The sequence below is a fragment of the Schistocerca americana genome, chromosome 4, assembly GCF_021461395.2.
Source record: "Schistocerca americana isolate TAMUIC-IGC-003095 chromosome 4, iqSchAmer2.1, whole genome shotgun sequence".
NCBI classification, from domain to species: Eukaryota; Metazoa; Arthropoda; class Insecta; order Orthoptera; family Acrididae; genus Schistocerca; species Schistocerca americana.
In genome coordinates this window covers 9,869,786-9,883,547 of record NC_060122.1, presented here as the reverse complement: position 1 = coordinate 9,883,547, position 13,762 = coordinate 9,869,786, and positions in this window count along the sequence as shown.

Sequence of the window (13,762 nt, the reverse complement as noted above, 5' to 3'; positions counted from 1 at the left end):
AACATAGACAGTAAGAAGAGCCAGTCTTCTTGTACTTGAGTCTGCATTTTGGCTTTTGTATTTAATTCCGATGCAATTTCTGTGTTTCATCGTCAATCAGACGGTCAGAGGGATACAGTAAACCTGAAGTGATGCATCGGTATCTACAACTAGTGTCACAGCAATGGTTCAAAACATAGACAGTAAGAAGGGTCAGTTTTCTTGTACTTCGGTAGGCATTGTGCCCTTTCTATTTAATTCCAATGCAATTTCTGTGTTTCGTCGTCAATAAGAATGGCCAAGGGATACAGTAAACCTGAAGTGAAGCATCCGAATCTAAAACTGGTCTCATAGGAAAGGTTCAAAGCATAGACAGTAAGAAGAGCCAGTCTTTTTGTACTTGAGGCGGCATTGTGCCTTTTGTATTTATTTCCGATGCAATTTCTCGGTTTCATCGTCAATAAGAAGGTCAGAGGGATACAGTAAACCTGAAGTGAAGCATAGGAATCCATATCTAGTGTCACAGGAATGTTTCAAAGCATAGACAGTAAGAAGTGTCAGTTTTCCTATAATTAAGTCGGCATTGTGGCTGTTGTATTTAATTCCGATGTAATTTCTGTGTTTCATCGTCAATAATAAGGTCAGAGGGATATAATAAACCTGATGTGATGCATCGGAATCTACAACTAGTGTCACAGGAATGGTTCAAAACAATGACAGTAAGAAGAGTCAGTTTTCTTGTACTTAATCCGGCATTGTGCCATTGCCATTTAATTCCGATGCATTTTCTGTGTTTCGTCGTGAATCAGAATGTCCAAGGGATACAGTAAACCTGAAGTGAAGCATCGGAATCTAAAGCTGGTCTCACGGGAAAGTTTCAAAACATAGACAGTAAGAAGGGCCAGTCTTCTTGTACTTGAGTCTGCATTATACCTTTTGTATTTAATTCCGATGCAATTTCTGTGTTTCATCGTCAATAAGACGGACAGAGGGATACAGTAAACCTGAAGTGAAGCATCGGAATCTATAACTAGTGTCACCGGAATGGTTCAAAACATAGACAGTAAGAAGAGTCAGTTTTCTTGTACTTAAGTCGGCATTGTGCGTTTTCTATGTAATTCCGATGCAATTTCTAAGTTTCGTCCTCAATAAGAGGGGCCAAGGGATACAGTAAACCTGAAGTGAAGCATCGGAATCTAAAACCGGTCTCATAGGAAAGGTTCAAAACATAGACAGTAAGAGGAGCCAGTCTTTTTGTACTTCAGTCGGCATTGTGTATTTTGTATTTAATTCCGATGCAATTTCAGTGTTTCATCGTCATTAAGAAAGCCAGAGGGATACAGTAAACCTGAAGTGAAATATCGGAATCTATATCTAGTGTCACAATAATGGTTTAAATCGTAGACAGTAAGAAGAGTCAGTCTTCTTTTACTTAAGTCGGCTTTGTGCCTTTTGTTTTTATTCCGTTGCAATTTCTGTGTGTCATCGTCAATATGAAGGTCAGAGGGATACAGTAAACCTGAAGTGAAGCATCGGAATCTATAACTAGTGTCACATGAATGATTCAAATCGTAGACAGTAAGAAGAGTCAATCTTCTTGTACTTAAGTCGGCTTTCTGCCTTTTGTATTTAATTCCAATGCAATATCTGTGTTTCATCGTCAATGGGTAGGTCAGAGTGATACAGTAAACCTGAAGTGAAGCATCGGAATCAATAACTAGTGTCACAGGAATGGTTCAAAACATAGACAGTAAGAAGAGTCAGTTTTCTTGTACTTAACCCGGCATTGAACCTTTTCTTTTTAATTCCGATGCAATTTCTGTGTTTCGTCGTCAATAAGAATGGCCAAGGGATACAGTAAACCTGAAGTGAAGCATCGGAATCAAAAACCGGTCTCATAGGAAAGGTTCAAAACATAGACAGTAAGAAGAGTCAGTTTTCTTGCACTTAAGTCGGCATTGTGCCCTTTGTATTAAATCCGATGCAATTTCTGTGTTTTATCGTCAATAAGAAGGTCAGAGGGATACAGTAAACCTGAAGCGAAGCATCAGAATCAGTAACTAATGTCACAGGAATGGTTCAAAACATAGACAGTAAGAAGAGTCAGTTTTCTTGTACTTAAATCGGCATTGTGCCTTTTGTATTTAATTCCGAAGGAATTTCTGTGTTTCATCGTCAATAAGAAGGTCAGAGGGATACATTAAACCTGAAGTGAAGCAACGGAATCTATAAGTAGTGTCCCAGGAATGGATAAAAACATAGACAGTAAGAAGAGTCAGTTTTCTTGTACTTAAGTCGGCATTGTGCCTTTGCTATTTAAGTCCGATGCAATTTCTGTGTTTCATCGTCAATAAGAAGATCGGAGGGATACAGTAAACCTGAAGTGAAGCATCGGAATCTATAACTAGTGTCACCGGAATGGTTCAAAACATAGACAGTAAGAAGAGTCAGTTTTCTTGTACTTAAGTCGGCATTGTGCCTTTTCTATGTGATTCCGATGCAATTTCTGTGTTTCGTCGTCAATAAGACTGGCCAAGGAATACAGTAAACCTGAAGTGAAGCATCGGAGTCTAAAACCGGTTTCATAGAAAAGGTTCAAAACATAGACAGTAAGAAGAGCCAGTCTTCTTGTACTTGAGTCTGCATTTTGGCTTTTGTATTTAATTCCGATGCATTTTCTGTGTTTCATCGTCAATCAGACGGTCAGAGGGATACAGTAAACCTGAAGTGAAGCATCAGAGTCTGTAACTAGTCTCACAGCAATGGTTCAAAACATAGACAGTAAGAAGAATCAGTTTTCTTGTACTTAGGTAGGCATTGTGCCTTTTCTATTTAATTCCGATGCAATTTCCGTGTTTCGTCGTCAATAAGAATGGCCAAATGATACAGTAAACCTGAAGTAAAGCTTCGGAATATAAAACTGGTCTCATAGGAAAAGTTCAAATCATAGACAGTAAGAAGAGCCAGTCTTTTTGTACTTGAGGCGGCACTGTGTCTTTTGTATTTATTTCCGATGCAATATCTCTGTTTCATCGTCAATAAGAAGGTCAGAGGGATACAGTAAACCTGAAGTGAAGCATAGGAATCCATATCTAGTGTCACAGGAATGTTTCAAAGCATAGATAGTAAGAAGTGTCAGTTTTCCTATAATTAAGTCGGCATTGTGCCTTTTGTATTTAATTCCGATGTAATTTTTGTGTTTCATCGTCAATAACAAGGTCAGAGGGATACAGTAAACCTGAAGTGATGCATCAGAACCTATAACTAGTGTCACAGGAATGGTTCAAAACATAGACAGTAAGAAGAGTCAGTTTTCCTGTACTTAAATCGGCATTGTGCCTTTTCTATGTAATTCCGATGCAATTTCAGTGTTTCATCGTCAGTAAGAAAGCCAGAGGGATACAGTAAACCTGAAGTGAAGCATCGGAATCTATAACTAGTATCACAGGAATGGTTCAAATCGTAGACAGTAAGAAGAGTCAGTCTTCTTGTACTTAAGTCGGCTTTGTGCCTTTTGTTTTTATTCCGATGCAATTTCTGTGTGTCATCGTCAATATGAAGGTCAGAGGGATACAGTAAACCTGAAGTGAAGCATCGGAATCTATAACTAGTGTCAGAGGAATGGTTCAAAACATAGACAGTAAGAAGAGTCAGTTTACTTGTACTTAAGTCGGCACTGTGCCTTTTGTATTTAATTCCAATGCAATATCTGTGCTTCATCTTCAATGGGTAGGTCAGAGTGATACAGTAAACCTGAAGTGAAGCATCGGAATCAATAACTATTGTCACAGGAATGGTTCAAAACATAGACAGTAAGAAGAGACAGTTTTCTTGTACTTAACCCCTCATTGAACCTTTTCTACTTAATTCCGATGCAATTTCTGCGTTTCGTCGTGAATAAGAAGGTCCAAGGGATACAGTAAACCTGAAGTGAAGCATAGAAATCTAAAACCGGTCTCACAGGAAAGGTTCAAAACATAGACAGTAAGAAGAGCTAGTCTTCTTGTACTTGAGTCTGCATTTTGGCTTTTGTATTTAATTCCGATGCAATTTCTGTGTTTCATCGTCAATCAGACGGTCAGAGGGATACAGTAAACCTGAAGTGATGCATCGGTATCTATAACTAGTGTCACAGCAATGGTTCAAAACATAGACAGTAAGAAGGGTCAGTTTTCTTGTACTTCGGTAGGCATTGTGCCCTTTCTATTTAATTCCAATGCAATTTCTGTGTTTCGTCGTCAATAAGAATGGCCAAGGGATACAGTAAACCTTAAGTGAAGCATCGGAATCTAAAACTGTTCTCATAGGAAAGGTTCAAAGCATAGACAGTAAGAAGAGCCAGTCTTTTTGTACTTGAGGCGGCATTGTGCCTTTTGTATTTATTTCCGATGCAATTTCTCTTTTTCATCGTCAATAAGAAGGTCAGAGGGATACAGTAAACCTGAAGTGAAGCATAGGAATCCATATCTAGTGTCACAGGAATGTTTCAAAGCATAGACAGTAAGAAGTGTCAGTTTTCCTATAATTAAGTCGGCATTGTGGCTGTTGTATTTAATTCCGATGTAATTTCTGTGTTTCACCGTCAATACGAAGGTCAGAGGGATATAGTAAACCTGAAGTGATGCATCGGAATCTATAACTAGTGTCACAGGAATGGTTCAAAACAATGACAGTAAGAAGAGTCAGTTTTCTTGTACTTAATCCGGCATTGTGCCATTGCTATTTAATTCCGATGCATTTTCTGTGTTTCGTCGTGAATCAGAATGTCCAAGGGATACAGTAAACCTGAAGTGAAGCATCGGAATCTAAAGCTGGTCTCACGGGAAAGTTTCAAAACATAGACAGTAAGAAGGGCCAGTCTTCTTGTACTTGAGTCTGCATTATACCTTTTGTATTTAATTCCGATGCAATTTCTGTGTTTCATCGTCAATAAGACGGTCAGAGGGATACAGTAAACCTGAAGTGAAGCATCGGAATCTATAACTTGTGTCACCGGAATGGTTCAAAACATAGACAGTAAGAAGAGTCAGTTTTCTTGTACTTAAGTCGGCATTGTGCGTTTTCTATGTAATTCCGATGCAAGTTCTAAGTTTCGTCCTCAATAAGAGGGGCCAAGGGATACAGTAAACCTGAAGTGAAGCATCGGAATCTAAAACCGGTCTCATAGGAAAGGTTCAAAACATAGACAGTAAGAGGAGCCAGTCTTTTTGTACTTCAGTCGGCATTGTGTATTTTGTATTTAATTCCGATGCAATTTCAGTGTTTCATCGTCAATAAGAAAGCCAGAGGGATACAGTAAACCTGAAGTGAAGTATCGGAATCTATATCTAGTGTCACAATAATGGTTTAAATCGTAGACAGTAAGAAGAGTCAGTCTTCTTGTACTTAAGTCGGCTTTGTGCCTTTTGTTTGTATTCCGTTGCAATTTCTGTGTGTCATCGTCAATATGAAGGTCAGAGGGATACAGTAAACCTGAAGTGAAGCATCGGAATCTATAACTAGTGTCACATGAATGATTCAAATCGTAGACAGTAAGAAGAGTCAATCTTCTTGTACTTAAGTCGGCTTTGTGCCTTTTGTATTTAATTCCAATGCAATATCTGTGTTTCATCGTCAATGGGTAGGTCAGAGTGATACAGTAAACCTGAAGTGAAGCATCGGAATCAATAACTAGTGTCACAGGAATGGTTCAAAACATAGACAGTAAGAAGAGTCAGTTTCCTTGTACTTAACCCGGCATTGAACCTTTTCTTTTTAATTCCGATGCAATTTCTGTGTTTCGTCGTCAATAAGAATGGCCAAGGGATACAGTAAACCTGAAGTGAAGCATCGGAATCTAAAACCGGTCTCATAGGAAAGGTTCAAAACATAGACAGTAAGAAGAGTCAGTTTTCTTGCACTTAAGTCGGCATTGTGCCCTTTGTATTAAATCCGATGCTATTTCTGTGTTTTATCGTCAATAAGAAGGTCAGAGGGATACAGTAAACCTGAAGCGAAGCATCAGAATCAGTAACTAATGTCACAGGAATGGTTCAAAACATAGACAGTAAGAAGAGTCAGTTTTCTTGTACTTAAATCGGCATTGTGCCTTTTGTATTTAATTCCGAAGCAATTTCTGTGTTTCATCGTCAATAAGAAGGTCAGAGGGATACATTAAACCTGAAGTGAAGCAACGGAATCTATAAGTAGTGTCCCAGGAATGGATAAAAACATAGACAGTAAGAAGAGTCAGTTTTCTTGTACTTAAGTCGGCATTGTGCCTTTGCTATTTAAGTCCGATGCAATTTCTGTGTTTCATCGTCAATAAGAAGATCGGAGGGATACAGTAAACCTGAAGTGAAGCATCGGAATCTATAACTAGTGTCACCGGAATGGTTCAAAACATAGACAGTAAGAAGAGTCAGTTTTCTTGTACTTAGGTAGGCATTGTGCCTTTTCTATTTAATTCCGATGCAATTTCCGTGTTTCGTCGTCAATAAGAATGGCCAAATGATACAGTAAACCTGAAGTAAAGCTTCGGAATATAAAACTGGTCTCATAGGAAAAGTTCAAATCATAGACAGTAAGAAGAGCCAGTCTTTTTGTACTTGAGGCGGCACTGTGTCTTTTGTATTTATTTCCGATGCAACATCTCTGTTTCATCGTCAATAAGAAGGTCAGAGGGATACAGTAAACCTGAAGTGAAGCATAGGAATCCATATCTCGTGTCACAGGAATGTTTCAAAGCATAGATAGTAAGAAGTGTCAGTTTTCCTATAATTAAGTCGGCATTGTGCCTTTTGTATTTAATTCCGATGTAATTTTTGTGTTTCATCGTCAATAACAAGGTCAGAGGGATACAGTAAACCTGAAGTGATGCATCAGAACCTATAACTAGTGTCACAGGAATGGTTCAAAACATAGACAGTAAGAAGAGTCAGTTTTCCTGTACTTAAATCGGCATTGTGCCTTTTCTATGTAATTCCGATGCAATTTCAGTGTTTCATCGTCAGTAAGAAAGCCAGAGGGATACAGTAAACCTGAAGTGAAGCATCGGAATCTATAACTAGTGTCACAGGAATGGTTCAAATCGTAGACAGTAAGAAGAGTCAGTCTTCTTGTACTTAAGTCGGCTTTGTGCCTTTTGTTTTTATTCCGATGCAATTTCTGTGTGTCATCGTCAATATGAAGGTCAGAGGGATACAGTAAACCTGAAGTGAAGCATCGGAATCTATAACTAGTGTCACAGAAATGGTTCAAAACATAGACAGTAACAAGAGTCAGTATACTTGTACTTATGTCGGCACTGTGCCTTTCGTATTTAATTCCGATGCAATTTCTGTGTTTCATCGTCAATAAGAAGGTCAGATGGATACAGTAAACCTGAAGTGAAGCATCAGAATCTGTAACTAATGGCACAGGAATGGTTCAAAACATAGACAGTAAGAAGAGTCAGTTTACTTGTACTTAAGTCGGCATTGTGCCTTTCGTATTTAATTCCGATGCAATTTCTGTGTTTCATCGTCAATAAGAAGGTCAGAGGGATACAGTAAACCTGAAGTGAAGCATCGGAATCTATAACTAGTGTAACAGGAATGGTTCAAAAGATAGACAGTAAGTAGAGTTAGTTTTCTTGTACTTAAGTCGGCATTGTGCCCTTTGTATTTAATTCCGATGCAATTTCTGTGTTTCATCGTCAATAAGAAGGTCAGAGGGATACAGTAAACCTGAAGTGAAGCATCAGAATCTGTAACTAATGTCACAGGAATGGTTCAAAACATAGACAGTAAGAAGAGTCAGTTTTCTTGTACCTAAATCGGCATTGTGCCTTTTGTATTTAATTCCGATGCAATTTCTGTCTTTCATCGTCAATAGGAAGGTCAGAGGTATACAGTAAACCTGAAGTGAAGCATCGGAATCTATAACTAGTGTCACAGGAATGGCTCAAAACATAGACAGTAAGAAGAGTCAGTTTTCTTGTACATAAGTCGTCATTGTGCCTTTTCTATTTAATTCCGATGCAATTTCTGTGTTTCATCGTCAATAAGAAGGTTGGAGGGATACAGTAAACCTGAAGTGAAGCAGCGGAATCTATAACTAGAGTCACAGGAATGGTTCAAAACATAGACAGTAAGAAGAGTCAGTTTACTTGTACTTAAGTCGGCATTGTGCCTTTTGTATTTAATTCCAATGCAATATCTGTGTTTCATCGTCAATGGGTAGGTCAGAGTGATACAGTAAACCTGAAGTGAAGCATCGGAATCAATAACTAGTGTCACAGGAATGGTTCAAATCATAGACTGTAAGAAGAGTCAGTTTTCTTGTACTTAACCCGGCATTGAACCTTTTCTATTTAATTCCGATCAATTTCTGTTTTTCGTCGTCAATAAGAATGGCCAAGGGATACAGTAAACCTGAAGTGAAGGATCGGAATCTAAAACCGGTGTCATACGAAAGGTTCAATGCATAGACAGTAAGAAGAGCCAGTCTTTTAGTACTTGAGGCGGCATTGTGCCTTTTGTATTTAATTCCGATGCAATTTCTGTGTTTCATCGTCAATAAGAAAGTCAGAGGGATACAGTAAACCTGAAGTGAAGCTTCGGAATCTATAACTCGTGTCACAGGAATGGTTCAAAACGTAGACAGTAAGATGAATCAATCTTCTTGTACTTAAGTCGGCATTGTGCCTTTTGTATTTAATTCCGAAGCAATTTCTGTGTTTCATCGTCAGTAAGAAGGTCAGAGGGTTACAGTAAACCTGAAGTGAAGCATCGGAATCTATAACTAGTGTCACAGGAATGGTTCAAAACATAGACAGTAAGAAGAGTCAGTTTACTTGTACATAAGTCGGCATTGTGCCTTTTGTATTTAATTTCGATGCAATTTCTGTGTTTCATCGTCAATAAGAAGGTCAGAGAGTTACAGTAAACCTGAAGTGAAGCATCGGAATCTATAACCGTTCTCACAGGAAAGTTTCAAAACATAGACAGTAAGAAGGGCCAGTCTTCTTGTACATGAGTCTGCATTGTGCCTTTTGTATTTAATTCCGATGCAATTTCTGTGTTTCATCGGCAATAAGACCGTCAGAGGGATACAGTAAACCTGAAGTGAAGCATCGGAATCTATAACTAGTGTCACCGGAAAGGTTCAAAACATAGACAGTAAGAAGAGTCAGTTTCCTTGTACTTAAGTCGGCATTGTGCCTTTTCTATGTAATTCCGATGCAATTTCTGTGTTTTGTCTTCAATAAGACTGGCCAAGGAATACAGTAAACCTGAAGTGAAGCATCGGAATCTAAAACCGGTTTCATAGAAAAGGTTCAAAACATAGACAGTAAGAAGAGCCAGTCTTCTTGTACTTGATTTGGCATTGTGATTTTTGTATTTAAATCCGATGCAATTTCTGTGTTTCATCGTCAATAAGTAGGTCCGAGGGAAACAGTAAACCTGAAGTGAAGCATCGGAATATATAACTAGTGTCACAGGAATGGTTCAAAGCATAGACAGTAAGAGGAGTCAGTTTTCTTATACTGAAGTCGGCATTGTGCCTTTTGTATTTAATTCCGAAGAAATTTCTGTGTTTCATAGTCAATAACAGGGTCAGAGGGATACAGTAAACCTAAAGTGATGCATCTGAATCTATAACTAGTGTCACAGGAATGATTCAAAACATAGACAGTAAGAAGAGTCAGTTTTCTTGTACTTAAGTCGTCATTGTGCCCTTTCTACTTAATTCCCATGCAGTTTCTGTGTTACGTCGTCAATAAGAAGGTCAGAGGGATACAGTAAACCTGAAGTGAAGCATCGGAATCTAAAACCGGTCTTACAGGAAAGGATCAATCTTACACAGAAAGAAGGGTCAGTTTTCTTGTACTTAAGTCGGCATTGTGCCTTTTCTAATTCATTCCGATGCAGTTTCTGTGTTTCATCGTCAATAAGAAGGGCGGAGGGATACAGTAAACCTGAAGTGAAGCAGCGGAATCTATAACTAGTGTCACAGGAATGGTTCAAAACATAGACAGTAAGAAGAGTCAGTTTACTTGTACTTAAGTCGGCATTGTGCCTTTTGTATTTAATTCCAATGCAATATTTGTGTTTCATCGTCAATGGGTAGGTCAGAGTGATACAGTAATTCTGAAGTGAAGCATCGGAATCAATAACTAGTGTCACAGGAATGGTTCAAGTCATAGACTGTAAGAAGAGTCAGTTTTCTTGTACTTAACCTGGTATTGAACCTTTTCTATTTAATTCCGATGCAATTACTGTGTTTCATCGTCAATAAGTAGGTCCGAGGGAAACAGTAAACCTGAAGTGAAGCATCGGAATATATAACTAGTGTCACAGGAATGGTTCAAACCATAGACAGTAAGAAGAGTCTGTTTTCTTATACTGAAGTCGGCATTGTGCCTTTTGTATTTAATTCCGAAGAAATTTCTGTGTTTCATCGTCAATAACAGGGTCAGAGGGATACAGTAAATCTAAAGTGATGCATCGGAATCTATAACTAGTGTCACAGGAATGATTCAAAACATAGACAGTAAGAAGAGTCAGTTTTCTTGTACTTAAGTCGTCATTGTGCCCTTTCTACTTAATTCCCATGCAGTTTCTGTGTTACGTCGTCAATAAGAAGGTCAGAGGGATACAGTAAACCTGAAGTGAAGCATCGGAATCTAAAACCGGTCTTATAGGAAAGGATCAAAATATACACAGAAAGAAGGGTGAGTTTTCTTGTACTTAAGTCGGCATTGTGGCTTTTCTAATTCATTCCGATGCAGTTTCTGTGTTTCATCGTCAATAAGAAGGGCGGAGGGATACAGTAAAGCAGAAGTGAAGCATCGGAATCTATAACTAGTGTCACAGGAATGGTTCAAACCATAGACAGTAAGAAGACTCAGTTTCCTTGTGCTTAAGTCGGCATTGTGCCTTTTGTATTTAATTCCGATGCAATTTCTGTTTTTCATCGTCAATAAGAATATCCAAGGGTTACAGTAAACCTAAAGTCAAGCATCGGAATCTTAAACTTGTCTCACAGGATAGGTTCAAAATATAGACAGTAAGAAGAGCCAGTCTTCTTGTACTTGAGTCATCATTGTGCCTTTTGTATTTATTTCCGATGCAATTCCTGTGTTTCATCGTCAATAAGAAGGTCAGAGGGATACAGTAAACCTGAAGTGATGCATCGGAATCCATAACTAATGTCACAGGAATGGTTCAAAGCATAAAGAGTAAGAAGTGTCAGTTTTCTTATAATTAAGTCGGCATTGTGCCTTTTGTATTTAATTCCGATGCAATTTCTGTGTTTCATCTTCAATAGGAAAGTCAGAGGGATACAGTAAACCTGAAGTGAAGCATCGGAATCTGTAACTAGTGGCACAGGAATGGTTCAAAACATAGACAGTAAGGAGAGTCAGTTTGCTTGTACTTACGTCGGCATTGTGCCTTTTCTGTTTATTCCGATGCAATTTCTGTGTTTCATCGTCAATAAGAAAGTCAGATGGATACAGTAGACCAGAAGTGAAGCATCGGAATCTATAACTAGTGTCACAGGAATGGTTCAAACATAGTCAGTAAGAAGTGTCAGTTCTCATGTACCTAAGTCGGCATTGTGCCTTTTGTATTTAATTCCGATGCAATTTCTGTGTTTCATCGTCAATAAGAAGGTCCGAGGGATACAGTAAAGCTGAAGTGAAGAATCGGAATGTATAACTACTGTCACAGGAATGGTTCCAAACATAGACAGTAAGAAGAGTCCGTTTTCTTGTACTTTAGTCGGAATTGTGACTTTTCTATTTAATTCCGATGCAATTTCTGTGTTTCATCGTCTATAAGAATGACAGAGGGATACAGTAAACCTGAAGCGAAGCATCGGAATCTATAACTAGTGTCACAGGAATGGTTCAAATCATAGACAGTAAGGAGAGTCAGTTTTCTTGTACTTACGTCGGCATTGTGCCTTTTGTGTTTAATTCCGATGCAATTTCTGTGTTTCATCGTCAATAAGAAAGTCAGATGGATACAGTAGACCAGAAGTGAAGCATCGGAATCTATAACTAGTGTCACAGGAAAGGTTCAAACATAGACAGTAAGAAGAGTCAGTTCTCATGTACCTAAGTCGGCATTGTGCCTTTTGTATTTAAATCCGATGCAATTTCTGTGTTTCATCGTCAATAAGAAGGCTCGGGGGATACAGTAAACCTGAAGGGAAGCATCGGAATGTATAACTACTGTCACAGGAATAGTTCAATACATAGACAGTAAGAAGAGTCAGTTTTCTTGTACTTAAGTCGGCATTGTGCCTAATCTATTTCATTCCGATGCTATTTCTGTTTTTACCGTCAATAAGAATGTCAGAGGGATACAGTAAACCTGAAGTGAAGCATCGGAATCTATAACTAGTGTCACATGAATGGTTCAAAACATAGACAGTAAGAAGAGTCAGTTTTCTTGTACTTAAGTCGGCATTGTGCCTTTTGTATTTAATTCCGATGCAATTTCTGTGTTTCATCGTCAATAAGAAGGTCAGAGGGATACAGTAAACCTGAAGTGAAGCATCGGAAGCTATAACTAGTGTCTCAGGAATGGTTCAAAGCATAGACAGTAAGATGAGCCAGCCTTCTTGTACTTGAATCGGCACTGTGCCTTTTGTATTTACTTCCGACGCAATTTCTGTGTTTCATCGTCAATACGAAGGTCAGAGGGATACAGTTAACCTGAAGTGAAGCATCGGAATCTATAACCAGTGTCACAGGAATGGTTCAAAACATAGACAGTAAGACGAGCCAGCCTTCTTATACTTGAGTCGGCATTGTGCCTTTTGTATTTAATTCCGATGCAATTTCTGTGTTTCATCATCAATAAGAAGGTCCGAGGGATACAGTAAACCTGAAGTGAAGCATCGGAATGTATAACTAGTGTCACAGGAATGGTTCAAAACATAGACAGTAAGAAGAGTGAGTTTTCTTGTACTTAAGTCGGCATTGTGCCTTTTGCATTTAATTCCGATGCAATTTCTTGGTTTCATCGTCAATAAGAAGGTCAGAGGGATACAGTAGACCTGAAGTGAAGCATCGTAATCTATACCTAGTGTCACAGGAATGGTTCAAAACATAGAAAGTAAGAAGAGTCAGTTCTCATGTACGTAAGTCGGCATTGTGCCTTTTGTATTTACTTCCGATGCAATTTCCGTGTTTCATCGTCAATAAGAAGGTCGGAGGGATACAGTAAACCTGAAGTGAAGCATCAGAATCTATAAATAGTGTCACAGGAATGGTTAAAGCATAGTAAGAAAAGAGTTTTCTTGTACTTAAGTCGGCATTGTGACATTGTATTTATTTCCGATGCAATTTCTGTGTTTCATCGTCAATAAGAATGGTCCAAGGGATACAGTAAACCTGAAGTCAAGCATCGGAATCTAAAACTGGTCTCACAGGAAAGGTTCAAAACATTGACAGTAAGAAGAGCCAGTCTTCCTGTACATGAGTTGTCAAAGTGCGTTTTGTATTTATTTCCGATGCAATTTCTGTGTTTCATCGTCAATAAGAAGGTCAGAGGGATACAGTAAACCTGAAGTGAAGCATCGGGATCTATAACTAGTGTCACAGGAATGGTTCAAACCATAGACAGTAAGAAGAGTCAGTTTTCTTATACTGAAGTCGGCATTGTGCCTTTTGTATTTAATTCCGAAGAAATTTCTGTGTTTCATCGTCAATAACAGGGTCAGAGGGATACAGTAAATCTAAAGTGATGCATCGGAATCTATAACTAGTGTCACAGGAATGATTCAAAACATAGACAGTAAGAAGAGT